This window comes from Chiloscyllium plagiosum, unplaced genomic scaffold (assembly GCF_037043375.1).
Source record: "Chiloscyllium plagiosum isolate Xiang-an unplaced genomic scaffold, Cpla_swu_hap1 HiC_scaffold_4, whole genome shotgun sequence".
Taxonomy (NCBI): domain Eukaryota; kingdom Metazoa; phylum Chordata; class Chondrichthyes; order Orectolobiformes; family Hemiscylliidae; genus Chiloscyllium; species Chiloscyllium plagiosum.
The window spans coordinates 69,803,728-69,819,006 of NW_028270142.1; the positions used below are offsets into that span (position 1 = coordinate 69,803,728).

General features: G+C 41.9%; 1 protein-coding gene across 43 annotated transcripts in view; it reads left to right on the plus strand.

Annotated features, from left to right (window-relative positions):
- The window catches only part of rims2a (regulating synaptic membrane exocytosis 2a), a 1,173,408-nt gene that overhangs the window by 644,959 nt on the left and 513,170 nt on the right, over nucleotides 1–15,279 (plus strand). The gene's annotated exons all lie outside the window — the stretch shown is intronic.

Genomic DNA, 15,279 nt, shown 5'->3' on the forward strand with positions numbered 1-15,279 from the left:
AATCTTATCTGCCAATGCAATCTCATAGCCACTCTTTGCCTTCCTGATATCTTGATTAAAGTATGAAACAAAAGCAGGTTTCAATTATAGAAATCCATAGTGACAAAATCCATGCAGCAGATCGCCCGGCTTCTGCTTCCTCCTCCATTAGATGAATTTTATCACATTAACACTGAGTAGTAATTAGAAAAGGGAATCTGCCTGTTACTTATGACTTTAGCTTCCTGCAGAAAATATGCAGTAAGACCAATCCAGCAATTCTTCCACTGATCTGATGGAGATAAGTGAAGTCAGCACAGATAAGGGAATCAAGCCTCACATTTCCTGTTTAGTATGGCTGTGCACTATAAGCCATGAGGCAGCTATTTGACCATGATTTCATATGTTCATCCTATGCTGTTTATCACGTAAAGCATGGAGTGTATTGTTATGAATTGGTAAAACCACCAGAAAATCAATGTTATTGCAATAAGTTGTAACACTAAGACAGTTTCAGTGATTTTTACTTGAAGAGGCTGGCTCTACGACAGCAAAATGCAGTGGATGCTAAAAAAACTGAAAACAGAAAAAGTGGAAAATACTTAGGCAGGCCAGTCAGCAGATGTGCTGATAGAGGCAGATTCAACGTTATAGATCAGTGGCCATTCATCTAAACTTACAGCCTTGTCAGGAGAAACACAAAATTCAGAGACCAGACCATGATAAAATTTTAGGGTTTGTTTCCATGCAGTAGAGCTCTATGACACTATGACTCTAAGAGTCATGCTGCATGGTAGATGGTGCATTATTTTTAATTTGTTGATGGGATTTATGTATTGCTGGCTAGGCAGGCATTTATTGCCAATGCTTTGTTGCCCTTGAGTTGATGCTGCTACAGTAAAGGATTAGTGATGTTGCCAGAATGGTGTATGTCTTCGATTGGAATTTGCAGATAGGGGAAAGTGATGGTATAGTCACAATGTTGCTGGATCAGTAATTCAAAACCCAGACTAATGTTCTGACAGATGGCGAAATTTAGATTAAAATTCTCATCTAATGGCAACCAAGTAAGCACTGATAATTATCATAAAAATGATTGCGTTTACTAAGTTAAAACTTCAGTTTTGGAAGCTGATGCTGAAATAAACAGCAGACATCATTCTTCTTAGAGCAAAGAAGGTTAAAACTTGATAGAGGTGTTCAAAAGCATACACAATTTTGATAGACCGTAAGATATGAGAGCAGAATAAGGCCAGTCAGTTCATCGAATGTGCAGTGCCATACGATCATCGCTGATATGTTTGTCCATTATCTTGCCTTCTTATCCTAACCTTTGATCCCCTTACTAATCAAGAACCTATTTATCTCTGTCTGAAAGACACTCAATAACTTGGATTTCACAGATTCACTATCCTGTGGCTGAAGAAATTCCTCCTCATCTTAGTTGAAAAGGTTAAAAATCACACAATACGTCACGGTGGCACTGCTGCCTCACAGCGCCAGAGACCCGGGTTCCATTCCCGCCTCAGGCGACTGACTGACTGTGTGGAGTTTGCACGTTCTCCCCGTGTCTGTGTGGGTTTCCTCCGGGTGCTCCGGTTTCCTCCCACAGTCCAAACATGTGCAGGTCAGGTGAATTGGCCATGCTAAATTTCCCGTAGTGTTAAGTAAGGGGTAAACGTATGGGTGGGTTGCGCTTCGGCGGGTCGGTGTGGACTTGTTGGGCCGAAGGGCCTGTTTCCACACTGTAATGTAATGTAATCTAATCTAATCTAATCTAAACCAGGTTATAGTCCAACAGGTTTGATTGGAAGCACACTAGCTTTCGGAGCGACGCTCCTTCATCAGGTGATTGTGATGAAGGAGCGTCGCTCTGAAAGCTAGTGTGCTTCCAATTAAACCTGTTGGACTATAACCTGGTGTTGTGTGATTTTTAACTTTGTACACCCCAGTCCAACACCAGCATCTCCCAATCATAGTTGAAAAGGATCATCCCTTAACTGTGAGGCTGTATCCAGCTCCTGCTCTTTCTTACTAGTGGACACATCTTCTCCATGCCCACCCTATTTAGGCCTCTCAGTATTTGTAAGTTTTAATGAGGACCTTCCTCCTCCTTACCTGCGTAGAATAGAGAATCTGAAGTCCTCAACGGCTCCTCAAATGAAAATGGGATGACTCTTGTAAATCTTCTCTGGACCTCCTCTAAGGTCAGCACATCTTTCCTTAGATACAGGTTCAAACATTCTCTCAATGCTGCAAACACAGTCTGATTAGAGCCTTATACATCCTCAGCAGTACATCCCTGTTCTTGTATCATAGCCCTCACAAAATGAATGGAAACATTACATTTGTCTTCCTAACTGCCAAATGAACTTACGTGTTAACCTTGAGAAAATCCTGAACTAGGACTCCCATGCCCCTTTGGGCTTCAAATTGCTGAGGCCTTTCCCCATTATAGGCCATTTCCCAAAATAGTTTACAGCTCTGTTCTTTTTATCAAAGTGCATAATCTCATATGTTCCCACACTGTATTTTATCTGCCACTTCTTTGCCCTCTCTGCTATCCTGTTCAAGTTCTTCTACAGCCTTCCTGCCTCCTCACCACTACCTATCAATCCACTTATCTTTGTGTCATCTGCAAATTGAGCAATGATGCTCTCCGTTCCATTGTCCGGATTATATATATGTTTACATAATATTTGTGCTCCCAATATTGACCCCTTATGAAGTCCACTCGTCACTGGCTACCATCCTGAAAGAAACCCTTTATCCCCATTCTCCTTCTTCTGCCAATCAGCCAATCTTCCATCCATGTATCTTGCCCTTAACAATATGGGCTGTTACATTATTTAGCAACCTCCTGTACGGCACTTGTCAAAGGCCTTCTAGAAATCCATGTAGGAGAGTTAGTAGACGTGACCTTTGTCCAACTTGCTGGTTACTTCCTCAAAGAATTTGAACAGATTGATCAGTGGTGATGTCCTTTTTGAGTAAATATTGAGAAACGTTTTTTTGGTGGTAGTAAAGTCAATACCAGAGGATACATATTTAAGGGAGTGGCAAAAGAACTGGGGGGCCTTCCGGAAGCTTTTAAATTGTGATCTGAAATTCTGGAATATGCATCATCTCAACTAATGGGTAATTCAGACTCAATGATAAAATGAGAAGGGAAGTGGAAAAGACTTGAATGTTAAATATGCACAGAACTGTGGGGCAAGGGCAGGACAGTGGGACTCTTTAGCTAGCTCTACCAAACCTCTTGCATTATGGGCCAAATGGCTCCTTTTTGTGCTTTTCTTATTCTCTATTCATTTATGACAAATGGGCATCACTGGCTGGGCCACATATTCAGGCCCTTATTCTGGAATTCTGTCTCTAAATCTCTGCCTTACTATTTTTGTCTCATCCTTTCAGATGCTCCTTAAAATCTTACCTCTTTTGTTCAGTTTTTGTTCACTGAACATTATCTAATTTCATGGCTTAGTGTCAAATGTTGTGAGGGTATACTTCTGTGAAGCAACAATTGGTCAGCTTCAGCATGTTAAAGGTGCTGTATGTTTGTAATTTGTTGTTGATGCTGTTGGTGAAGTCAGAGACTATTTTAGGAGCTGGGAGCTATCAAGGTGATGGTGTTGAAACAAGACAGTAAGAAAGATTTTACAAATACAGAGCAGTATGGTGGGGTTACATGCAGTGTGACATGAACCCAAGATTGCAGTTGAAACTGTCTTCATGGGTACAGAACTTGGCTATATGTTTCGGCTCAGCAATTCTGTATTGTTGTGTATCTCGGAAAGCCACTTTGGAGGATGCTTACATGAAGATCGGAGGCTGAATGTCTCTGACCACTGAAGTGTTCCCTTACTGGGAGGGAACATTTCTGCTGGCAATTGTTGCATGGTATCCATTCATCCATCGCCATCCGTCTGCATAGTCTCGCCAATCTATCATATCTCAGGGCATGCTTGCCTGTAGCATATGAGGTAGACAACATTGGCCAAGTCACATGAGTATCTGCCGTGTATGTGATGGGTGGTGTTCCCACGAGTGATGGTAATATCCATGTCGATGATTTGACATTTCTTGCAGAAGTTGCCATGGCAGGGTTGTGGGATGTTGTGATTGATGTCCTGGAGGCTGAGTAGTTTGCTGCGACCGATAGTCTGTTTGATGTTTGGCAGTTGTTTGAAGGCGGGGACGATCTTGGTGAGATATTCATCTTTATCGGTGACATGTTGAAGCCTGCGAAGAATATGGTACAGTTACTCTGATCCAGAGAAGTCCTGGACGCTGCAGGGTACGCTATTGGTTGTTTTCTGTGTCTGTCTACTGAGGAGGACATTGCAGTTTTTCACTGTGGCACATCAGAACTGGCTATCAATGAGCTGAGCATTGTATCTCATTCTTATGAGAGCGTCTTTCATTATCTTTAGGTGGCCATCACATTCCTCCTCATCTGAACAGATCCTGTGTATACGCAGGGCTTATCTGTAGGGGATGGCTTCGTTAACATGTTTAGATTGGAAGTGCAGCATTGTGAGGTAGTGAGGTACGAAGGTGTCCGTCCTTGATGGAGATGAGTGTGTCCAAGGATGAGACTGATTCTGAAGATTCGTCCATGGTAAGTCTGATGGTGGGGTGACACTTGTTGATATAGTTGTATAGGTGTTTGTGATTTCTCACCATGAATTCAAAGGAAGAAAATGTTGTTGATGTATCTGGTGTACACCATTGGTTAGAGGTCCTGTGCAGCAAAGAATTCCTTTTCGAGCTTGTACATGAAAATATTCGCATATTGAGATGCAAATTTGGTCCTGATGACTGGTCTATGTATCTAGATGAAGAACTGGTTGTTGAAGGTAAAGAATTTGCAGTCAAGGATGAAGCGGATGAGTTACAGCGAGGCGTCTGGAAATGGCAGTTGCTGGTGTTGATCCTAAGGCTGTTGCAGCCATGCTGTTGTTGTGAAGGATGCTGGTGTAGAGTGTCAAAATGTCCATTGTGGCGAAGAATGTTCCTGGTTTGACTGGTCCATGAGTGCTGACATTTTTAAGAAATCCATAGTGATGAGACGGAAGCTAGGTGTTCCTTGTACAATGGGATTCAAGAATGCCCTCGACTTGGCCAGAGAGGTTCTCACATGGGATCCCATTGCCTCATACGATGGGGCATCCAGGTATATTGGCTTTGTGTAGTAAGGTGTTGTATGACTTCTGACCTTGTCCACTCCAGTTAAAACCGGCATCTCCGCATCACTTGTTAGTGATAACATTTAAAGGGGATTAAATGTTTTACATTGCTGTTTAGTTGCTTTCTTTCTAATAGTTTTAATGAACTCCCTAAGCTATTTGGGAAAATACAAGATTGACAATAGGCAATGCCCATTGTAAAGAGATGAACATTCACTTTCTTTTATTTCTGTCTTCACAGATGCTGTCTGACCTGCTTAGTGTTTGCAGTATTTTCTCTTTTTTTCTCTCTCAAATTTCTCAAAAACCGCTCTTAACCATTTTCATTATATTTTATACCAAATGTGGGTCATTTAATTATTTTTTGCGATAAGGCTATGCTTAAACACTGTGCAATACAGTATGAAGGCAAAAACAAATCATTTGTACTGAAACTAATTATTGCGCACTTTTAAAAATGTGTTCATTAAAACGAGCAAAAAGGGTAACACATATTGCTTACTAGTCCTTTATGGAAAACCAGTGAAAAATAAATAAAAATGATTTGGATGGAGCTGTAAATAGCTAGGACTTTAAGGTTTTTACCCTTTTAGTGACACGTTAGGGCAGACAAAACATGGGTTTATGTCTGTTAATCTGACTACATTTTTCTGGTAACAGATTGCTTATTAGCAGCTATAATTTGATGGGCACCACTCCACATTAAACATAGCTGACCAGGAGGTCCTTCTACTCTTAACCAATATTCACTCTCAGCTGCATACTGCTGCTTCAATGTTCTGCACGTGGCAATTTGCTTGCTGATGCAGATCGCAGTATTGACTTGCATTTCTGAAAGTTACTGCCACACACACACACACCTAGGAGGTCTGCACAGAATAAAAAAAGAATAGAGGGAACCTGTTGTCAAAACCTGCTATTGTCAATTTAGAAGGATTTACATATTAATAATCAACTTGTTTGGCCATATTATGAATGCACATTTCACACTTACCAAGTTATAAATTGGAACTCAAACCTAAAGCTTCTGGCTTAGAGCTGGGGTGCTACCTGCTGCACCATATGACCTTCTGAAATTAGCTTGATGATGGTTAAAATTTTAATGTGCCTTCACAGCACAGAGACTGAAAGGAGCAGACAGACTTTCTGCTCCACTGGGCACAGCAACTGCTTACAGGTATCTCGAATTAAAGTAAGGGGTCTAATGTTGAAGCTGGCTAAACTCTCTTGTTGCTTTTGCAATCTAATATGTCATTGCATTTGACAATGTAGCAAAATGTACTTAGTTTGCAAGCCAAAATCTGCTCCCACAAAGGGGAACTATCAGTAATAGCAGTCACCAACTGGAAAGAACTTTCTGTGGAACACATGCATAATCTATTGTGTTTCACAAATCACTGTAACAGTGCCATAAATTATAACCAAACTTTCTACCTAAAGGAACAGTGACATGTTCACTGACCACAAAACTAACGGCAAAGCTTGAAATTTCTCTCTGGGACTAATTTCTCCATACTCCACGCACAATAAACATTTATTGCCTGGAAATTCTGCAAACTGGTCTGATTTTGTACTCCCTGTAGCTTAACATATTGTTTTACATACTGCTGAATATAATCATAATCTGGAATTGATGCAACTTTATACTTGATATGATCGTTAAAACCTTATTGATCTGCAGGTAACATATATGAAGATTTATCCCAGAATAAAGAATGCTTTGTGTATATTACCAATCTTTGTCTTAGTGTTTGGTCTGTTTGTGTTCAGAGCCAATAATGCAGCAGGACCGTATTCCGATATCCTCTTATAATTTGGACCAGTAATTGGAACTTAGAGAAAAATAACCATTTAAAATGTTTTGTGACCAGGTGAGGTGGAGTAAATTGGCTCCCTTTCTTCAACTCCTTTCCTTTGACAACTAAAAGATCTTTAGTTATTTTAGCACAGAAGTATCTCAAACTTTAATTAAAACGTAGTCCATTAGTTCAAAATTACAGCATCAGTTGTAAAGTTTCCTTGAAGGAAAGAGAAAAAAAATCTTAACTCAAATTCAAGAAAAATAATAAACATACACACAAACACTCATAAAAAGTTTACAAAGGGTAGAATGTTTAGTATGAAAAGGAAAAATCAAGTATATGCAGTTTAAGAAGTTGTTTGAGTCCACGAGGAATTATATTTCCATCTAAGACTGGGATTATTTAATTGGCATCTTGCATCTCAGCAGTGAGAGCCTCATGGTATCGCTGGACTGTTATTCCAGAGACCCAGTTTATGTTCAGGGGAACTTGGTTTGAATTCCTTCATGGCAGATGGTGGAATTTGAATTCAATAAAAATCTGGAATAAAGTGTTTAATGTTAACCACAATCCATTGTTGATAGTTGAGAAAAACCCATCTGGCTCACCAATGTCCATTATGGAAGGGAAGCTGCCATCCTTACCTGTCTGGCCTACTAGTGACTCCAGACCCACAGCAATGTGGTTGATCCTTAACTGCCCTCTAGGCAATTAGGGATGGATAGTAAATTTTGGTCTATCCAGTGACACCTTCATCCCTTGAATTAATTTTAAAAAAACAGTGAAATCAATGAGCTTAGTGTGGTCAGGAAGGAGTATCTCATCCAGAGTGTGACACAGCCCGAGTGAATATAGTTTGAAGAATTTGGAGGCATCATAGGAATTCGGTACAGAGGGGAAGAGGTGCTTTTTGCTTACTTTTTTGGCTCATATTTTCTAAGCACCTTTTTACAGGATACATTGAAGCTCAGGATCAGGGTCTCAGCACAAAGGAGAGACATCATAGGTAAACCGTAAGTTCATTGGTTAGTAACAGCTACTAATTTGATTTTGAATTATAGTTTACTTTCAGATTGAAGGTAGACTATTGAGACTATTATCTCAGAGTACAACAGGACCTTGATCAGATGGGCCAATGAGCTGAGGATTGTCAATTGGAGTTTGAGATAAATTTGAAGCATTGCATTTTGATAAGGTAAACTAGGGCAGGGCTTATAAATTAATGGTAGGGCCCTGCGGTGCAGATGCATAATTCCTTGAAAGTGGAGTAGCAGATATACAGGGTGGTGAAGAACGCATTTAGCATGCTTGGCTTGATTGATCAAGTGCAGGAGTTGGGACGTCATGTTGTGGCGATATAGAACATTGGTGGGGCCGCTTTTAGAATATGGTGTTCACTTTCAGGCCACTCTTTTAGGAAGGGTGTTGTTAAACTTGAGAGGGTGCAGAAAAGATTTACAAGGATGTTGCTGGGACTGGAGAGCTTGAGTTGTAGGGAGAGTCCAAAAGGCTGGGACTTTTTTCCCTGGAGCATCGGAGGCTGAGGGTTTATAGACGTTTATAAAATCATGATTGGCAGAATAGAGTGAATAATCAACATCTTTTTCATAAGATGGGGAGTTCAAAACTAGAGGGCATAGTTTTAAGGTGAGAGGGGCAAGATTTAAAAAGGACATGAGGGATAATATTTTACATGCAGAGAGTGGTGCATGTATGGAACGAGCTACCAGAGGATCGATGGAGGAGGATACAATTACGATATTTAAAAGGCATCTGGATGGGTATATGAATAGGAAGGGCTTAGAGGGATATGGGCCAAATACTGGCAAATGGGACTAGGTCAGATTGGCTCATCTGGTTGGCGCAGCCAAGTTTGACAGAAGTATCTGTTTCCGTACTATATGACTACATATTTACAGGCAGAGGGAACAGGGTTGACTTGTTAGTAAGAAGTGAAATTATGTCGATAATTAGAAGTGATATGGAGTCAGAAGGCATAGAATTTGTGTTGATAGAGTTAGAATTAGAATTCCTACAATGTGGAAACAGGCCCTTCAGCCCAGCATACTGACCTTTGAAGAGTAACCCACCCAGACTCATTCCCCTATTACTCTACATTTCCCCCTGACTGATGCATCTAACCTACACATCCCTGAACACTATGGGCAATTTAGCATGGCAGTTCACCTAACCTGCATGTCTTTGGACTGTGGGAGAAAACTGGAGCACCTGGATGATACCCACGACCCATTGGCAGAACGTGCAAACTCCGCACAGACAGTCATCCGAAGCTGGAATCGAACCTGGATCCCTGGTGCCGTGAAACAGCAGTGCTAATCACTGAGCCACTGTGCTGCCCTTTGGCGGTTGAGGAACTGCCAAAGTAAAAAGACCTTGATGGGAGATATGCAGATAGAATAGTAAGCATTTGGGGAAGGAAATAAATCAGGAGATAGGAAAGGCATGTAAGAAAAGTGCTATTACAATGATCATAGGTGACTTCAATATGCAGGTGGAGTGGGAAAATCAGGTTGGGTAATGGATTTCAGGCAAAGGAAGTTGTGGAATGTCAACTGTTTCATTTTGAGCAGCTTTTGGTAGGCCCCACGTGGGAGCAAGCATTTTTGGATTTGATGCTGTGTACTGAGGCAGATTTGATTAGGGAGTTAAAAGTTAAGGAATCCCTAGCGGGCAGTGACCATAATATGATAGAATTCACACTGCAGTTTGCGAGGTAGAAGCTGGAATCAGCTGTTACAGTATTACAATTGAGTGACGATAACTGCAAAGACATGAGGAAGGAGCTAACCAGAGTTGAATGGAAGGAGAGCCTAGGAGGGAAGATGGTGAACAGCAATGACAGGAGCTTCTGGGTGTAATTCAGGAGGCACAGAAGAAATTCATCTCAAGGATGAAGTTTTCATAGAGGTGTCAGACAATTAAAGACCAGCATGTAGATTTTATAGCTCATAGATGTAATGTTCAAGGTTTAGCAAGAACAATTTGTTAAGTTTCAAATAAAACTCCTGATAATTTAGATCAGGCAACCAGGGCTGACAGAGAAGTCGGGGAGAACATAAAAGCAAAGAAAAAGGCATACAATGTGTTGAAGATTAGTGGGAAGCCAGAAGGTTAGGAAGTCTTTAAAAGCCAAAAGCTATTTGGGGGGAGAAGTTGAAATATGAGAGTAAACCATCAAGTCATAGGCATATACATCACAGAAACAAACCCTTCAGTCCAACTCTTCCTTACCGACCAGATGTCCAAAATTAGTCCTGTCCTATTTACTAGGACTTGGCCAATATCCCTTCAAATCTGTCCAATTCATGTATCCATCCAGATGCCTTTTAAATGTTGCAATTGTACCAGCTTCCACCACTTCGTCTGGCAGCTACGGTCTGGGCGAAAAGGTTGTCTCTTATGTCCCTTTTAAATCTTTCCCCTTTCATCTTAAACCTATGCCCTCTAGTTTTGGATTCACAAACCCTGGGGAAAAGACCTTGACTATTCACTGTATCCATGTTCGTCATGATTTTATAAACTTCTATACTGTCATCCCCATAGCTGTTGATGTTCCAGGGAAAATAGCCCCACCCTATTCAGTCTCTCTCCACAGTTCAAACCCTCCAACTCTGGCAACATTCTTGCAAGTCTTTTTTGAACCCTTTCAAGCCTAACACCAACCTTCTGATAGGAAGGAGACCAGAATTGAATGCAATATTCCAAAAGTGGCCTAACCAAAGTCCTGGACAGCCACGACATGACATCCCAGCTCCTATACTAAATGCACTGACCAATAAAGGCAAACATACCAAATGCTGCCTTCACTATCCTGTCTACCTGCAACTCCACTTTCAAGAAACTGTGAACCTGCACTCCAAGGTCTCTTTGTTCAGCAACACACCCCATTAAGTGTATGAGTCCTGCCCTGCAAAATGCAGCACCTCACATTTATCTAGATTAATCACCATCTGCTACATCCATCCATTTTATAGCTATAGTTATAGAGATGTCCAGCTTAGAAACAGACCCTTCGGTCCAACATGTCCATGCCGACCGGATCTAGTCCCACCTGCCAGCACCTGGCCCATATCCCTTCAAACCATTCATATATCCATCCTCTCGTCATACTCTGAGGTAACCTTCTTGGCTGTCCACCACATCACCAATTTTCGTGTGATCTGCAAACTTACTAGCCATACCTCCTATATTCACATTCAAATCATTTATATAAATGACAAAAAGCAGTGGACCCAGCACCGATCCTTGTGGCACCACACTAGTCACAGACCAGCATCTGAAACACAACCCTCTACTCTGTCTCTTACCTTCGAGCCAGTTCTATATCCAAATCGTCAGTTGTCTGTGTATTCCATGTGGTCTAACCATGTTAACCAGTCTACCATGTTGGAACTTTGTTGAACGCATTACTGAAGTCCATATAGATCAAGCCCACCGCATTGCCTTCATCAATCCTCTTCGTCACTTATTCAAAAAACTCAATCAAGTTAGTGAGACATGATTTCCCAAACACACAGCCCTGTTGACTATCCCTAATCAGTCCTTGCCTATCCAAATATACATAAATTCTGTCCAGCAACTTGCCCACCACTCTTGTCAGGCTCTCCAGTCTATTGTTCCCTGGCTTTTCCTTACCACCTTTCTTAAATAATGGCACCAAATTAGCCAACCTTCCAGCATATCACCTGTTGTTATTGATGATGCAAATATCTTAGTAAGGGGTTCAACAATCACTTTCCTAGCTTCCCACAAAGTTCTAAGAGCACATCTGATTAGTTTCCAGAGATTTTTCCACCTTTATGCATTTTAAGATGCTCAGCATCACCACCTATGTATTATGGACACTTGTCAAGATATTGTTACTTATTCCTCCAGGTTCTGTAGCTTCCATGTCCTTTTCCATAGTAAACACCAATGCAACATTCTCACTTAGTATCTCCCCCATCTCCTGCAGTTGCACGTATAGGCAGCCTTGCTGATCTTTAATGGACTATCCCAAACCAATCTGTTTAGATTGCTAGCTAGTAATATAAAAGAAGATTGCAAGTTTTTTTTTAAGTGAAAGAGAGACAGGAATGGAAGTTGGACCACTGGAAAATGAGGCTGGAAAAGTAGTAATGGGGAATAAAGAAATGGAGGAATTGAAGAGGTACTTTGCATCAGTTTTCACAGTAGAAACCAGCAACAGCATATTAGAACTTCAGCAGAGTCAGGGGACAGAGGTGAGTGTAGTAGCCGTCACTAACTAGAAGATGTTTGAAAGTTCTGAAGATTGATAGATCACCTAGACCAAATGGATTGCACACCAGAGTTCTGAAGGAGATAACTGAGAAGATTGGTGGTGTTATTTCAGGAATCACTGGATTCACGGAAGGTGCTAGAGGACAGGAAAATGGCTAATGTAACATCCCCATTTAAGAAGGGAGGGAGGAAGAAGAGAGGAAACTATAGACTGGTTAGCCTGACCTCAGTCATTGGTAGATTTTCATGGATGCAATTGCAGAGTACTTGGAAATGCATGGTAAAATAGGGCTGAGTGACAATGGTTTCTTCAAAGGAGGTCATGCCTGACCAATCTGTTAGAAATCTTTGAGGACGTAATGAATAAGTTTGACAAAGGAGAGCTGGTGGACATATCTATATAGCTTGCCAGTAGGCCATTGACAGGGCGTCATGTAGGAGGCTGTGAAATAAAATAAGAGCCCATTGTGTTAGGTGCAAAGCACTGGCATGGATAGAGGATTGATTGACTGGCAGAAGGCAGAGAGTGGGGATAAAGTGGTCTTTTATAGGAGAGCAGCCAGTGACTTGTAGAATTTTGCAGGGGTCTGTGTGACATCACAACAATTCACATTATACATTAGTGATCTCGGTGAAGAAACTGAGGGCATTGTGGCAGATGACACAGATTGTGGCAGATGAGAGATAGGTTGTGTTGAAGAAGCAAGGAGTTTGCAAAAGGATTCTGACAGGCAAAGTGGAAGATGGAATACAATGTGGGGAAATTTGAGGTTATAGATTAGATTAGATTACAGTGTGGAAACAGGCCCTTCGGCCCAACAAGTCCACACCGACCCGCCGAAGCGAAACCCACCCATACCCCTACATTTACCCCTTACCTAACACTACGGGCAATTTTAGCATGGCCAATTCACCTGACCCTGCACATCTTTTGGACTGTGGGAGGAAACCAGAGCACCCGGAGGAAACCCATGCAGACACGGGGAGAACGTGCAAACTCCACACAGTCAGTCGCCTGAGGCGGGAATTGAACCCGGGTCTCAGGCGCTGTGAGGCAGCAGTGCTAACCACTGTGCCACTGTGCCGCCCACAAAGTTATGTACTTTGGTAGAAAGACTAGAACCCTAGACTATTTTCTAAATGAGGAAAGGCTTCAGCAATCTGATGCACAAATGCACTTGGGAGTCCTAGTTCAGGATTTTCTTGAGATTAACATGCAGATTGATTTGGCAGTCTGGAAGGCAGTGTTAGCATTCAAGAAGATTAGAATACAAGAGCAGAGATGTATAGCTGAGGCTGTGTCAGGATCTGGTCAGACTGCATTTGGAATATTGTGAGCAGTTTTAGGTCCAGTATCTAAGGAAGAATGTGCTGGTCTTGGCAAGGGAGATTTACAAGAATGATCCTGGGGATGAAGGGCTTCTCAAATGAGGAGCAGTTGAGTACTGTGCGTCTGTACTCAATGAAGTTTAGAAGGATGAAGGGAGATCTAATTGAAACTTATGGAATTCTAATGGGCCTGGATAGATGGAGTTGGAGAAGATGTTTCCATTAGTAGGAGAGATTAGGACCTGAGGGCCCAGCTTCAGAGTGACTGGACAACCCTTTAGAACTGAGTTGAGGAGGAATTTCTTCAGCCTGAGGATGGTGAATCTATGGAACTTTGCCACAGAGGACTGTGGAGGCCATGTAGTTGAGTGTATTTAAGAGGAAGATAGATAAGTGTTTGATTAGTAATGGGATCAAAGCTTATGGGAAAATGCAGGAGAACAGAGTTCAGAAACATATCAGCCATAATGGAAGGGCAGAGCAGACCTGGTGTACCAAATGGCATAATTCTGCTCTCATGTCTTCTCTGCAATGATCTATTGTTGTGGTTCTGTTCGCCGAGCTGGGAATTTGTGTTGCAGACGTTTCGTCCCCTGTCTAGGTGACATCCTCAGTGCTTGGGAGCCTCCTGTGAAGCGCTTCTGTGATGTTTCCTCTGGCATTTATAGTGGTTTATCTCTGCCACTTCCGGTTGTCAGTTCCAGCTGTCCGCTGCAGTAGCCGGTATATTGGGTCAAGGTCAATGTGATGGTTGATAGAATCTGTGGATGAGTGCCATGCCTCTAGGAATTCCCTGGCTGTTCTCTGTTTGGCTTGTCCTATAATAGTAGTGTTGTCCCAGTCGAACTCCTGTTTCTTGTCATCTGCGTGTGTGGCTACTAAGGATAGTTGGTCGTGTCGTTTCGTGGCTAGTTGGTGTTCATGGATACGGATCGTTAGCTGTCTTCCTGTTTGTCCTATGTAGTGTTTTGTGCAGTCCTTACCAATGTAGTATACAAAATCCCATGCAAGGATAGACCTGTCCTTATACATCAATCTCACTTGACTTTTAAGAAATCACCAAATTCCCTACTGATAAACGATGGCCCATTGTCTGTGACCAACATTTCTGGGACTCAGTATCTTACAAAAGATGCACGCAGTTTTTCTATCATTGTTCTAATGTTTGATGAATGCACACTATGCACATCCAACCATTTTGAGTGGGCATCTACAATGACTAAGAATATTGAACCTATGAAACTTAGTACGAAGTTTAGTCAGCCATTCTAATGGGTGTGGGGGAGCTGTTGGCAGTAAGTTTTGTCCCTGATGACACTATGGGCAATGCAGCCAAGTCTGCCCTCAAGCTGGGCCTCCAGATAAAATTTCTTGCCGATATGTTCATGTTGCCTTACAACCTGAGCATTTCTTAATCGACTGATAGCGTCTTCTGGCAAGGCAACAGGCTTCCTGATCAACATCTCCTGGTGTTCAAAGTTTGTGAGAACCTCCTGGTGCTTAGACATGGACACCCTGGAGAGTTACTGCTCTGGATGTAGAATATCTTACTGTGAAGTACTGTCCCTACTATCCGCCACGTGAGTTCACCTCCGCTATTCTGACAGCGATCTGTGCAGAAGTGAAGAGTGCACTTAATGTAGTCTGCAATGCTGCAAACAGTCTTGAGACAAAATACAGCAAGGGCTTGTTCATAGTCAGTGACTTCAACCAGGACA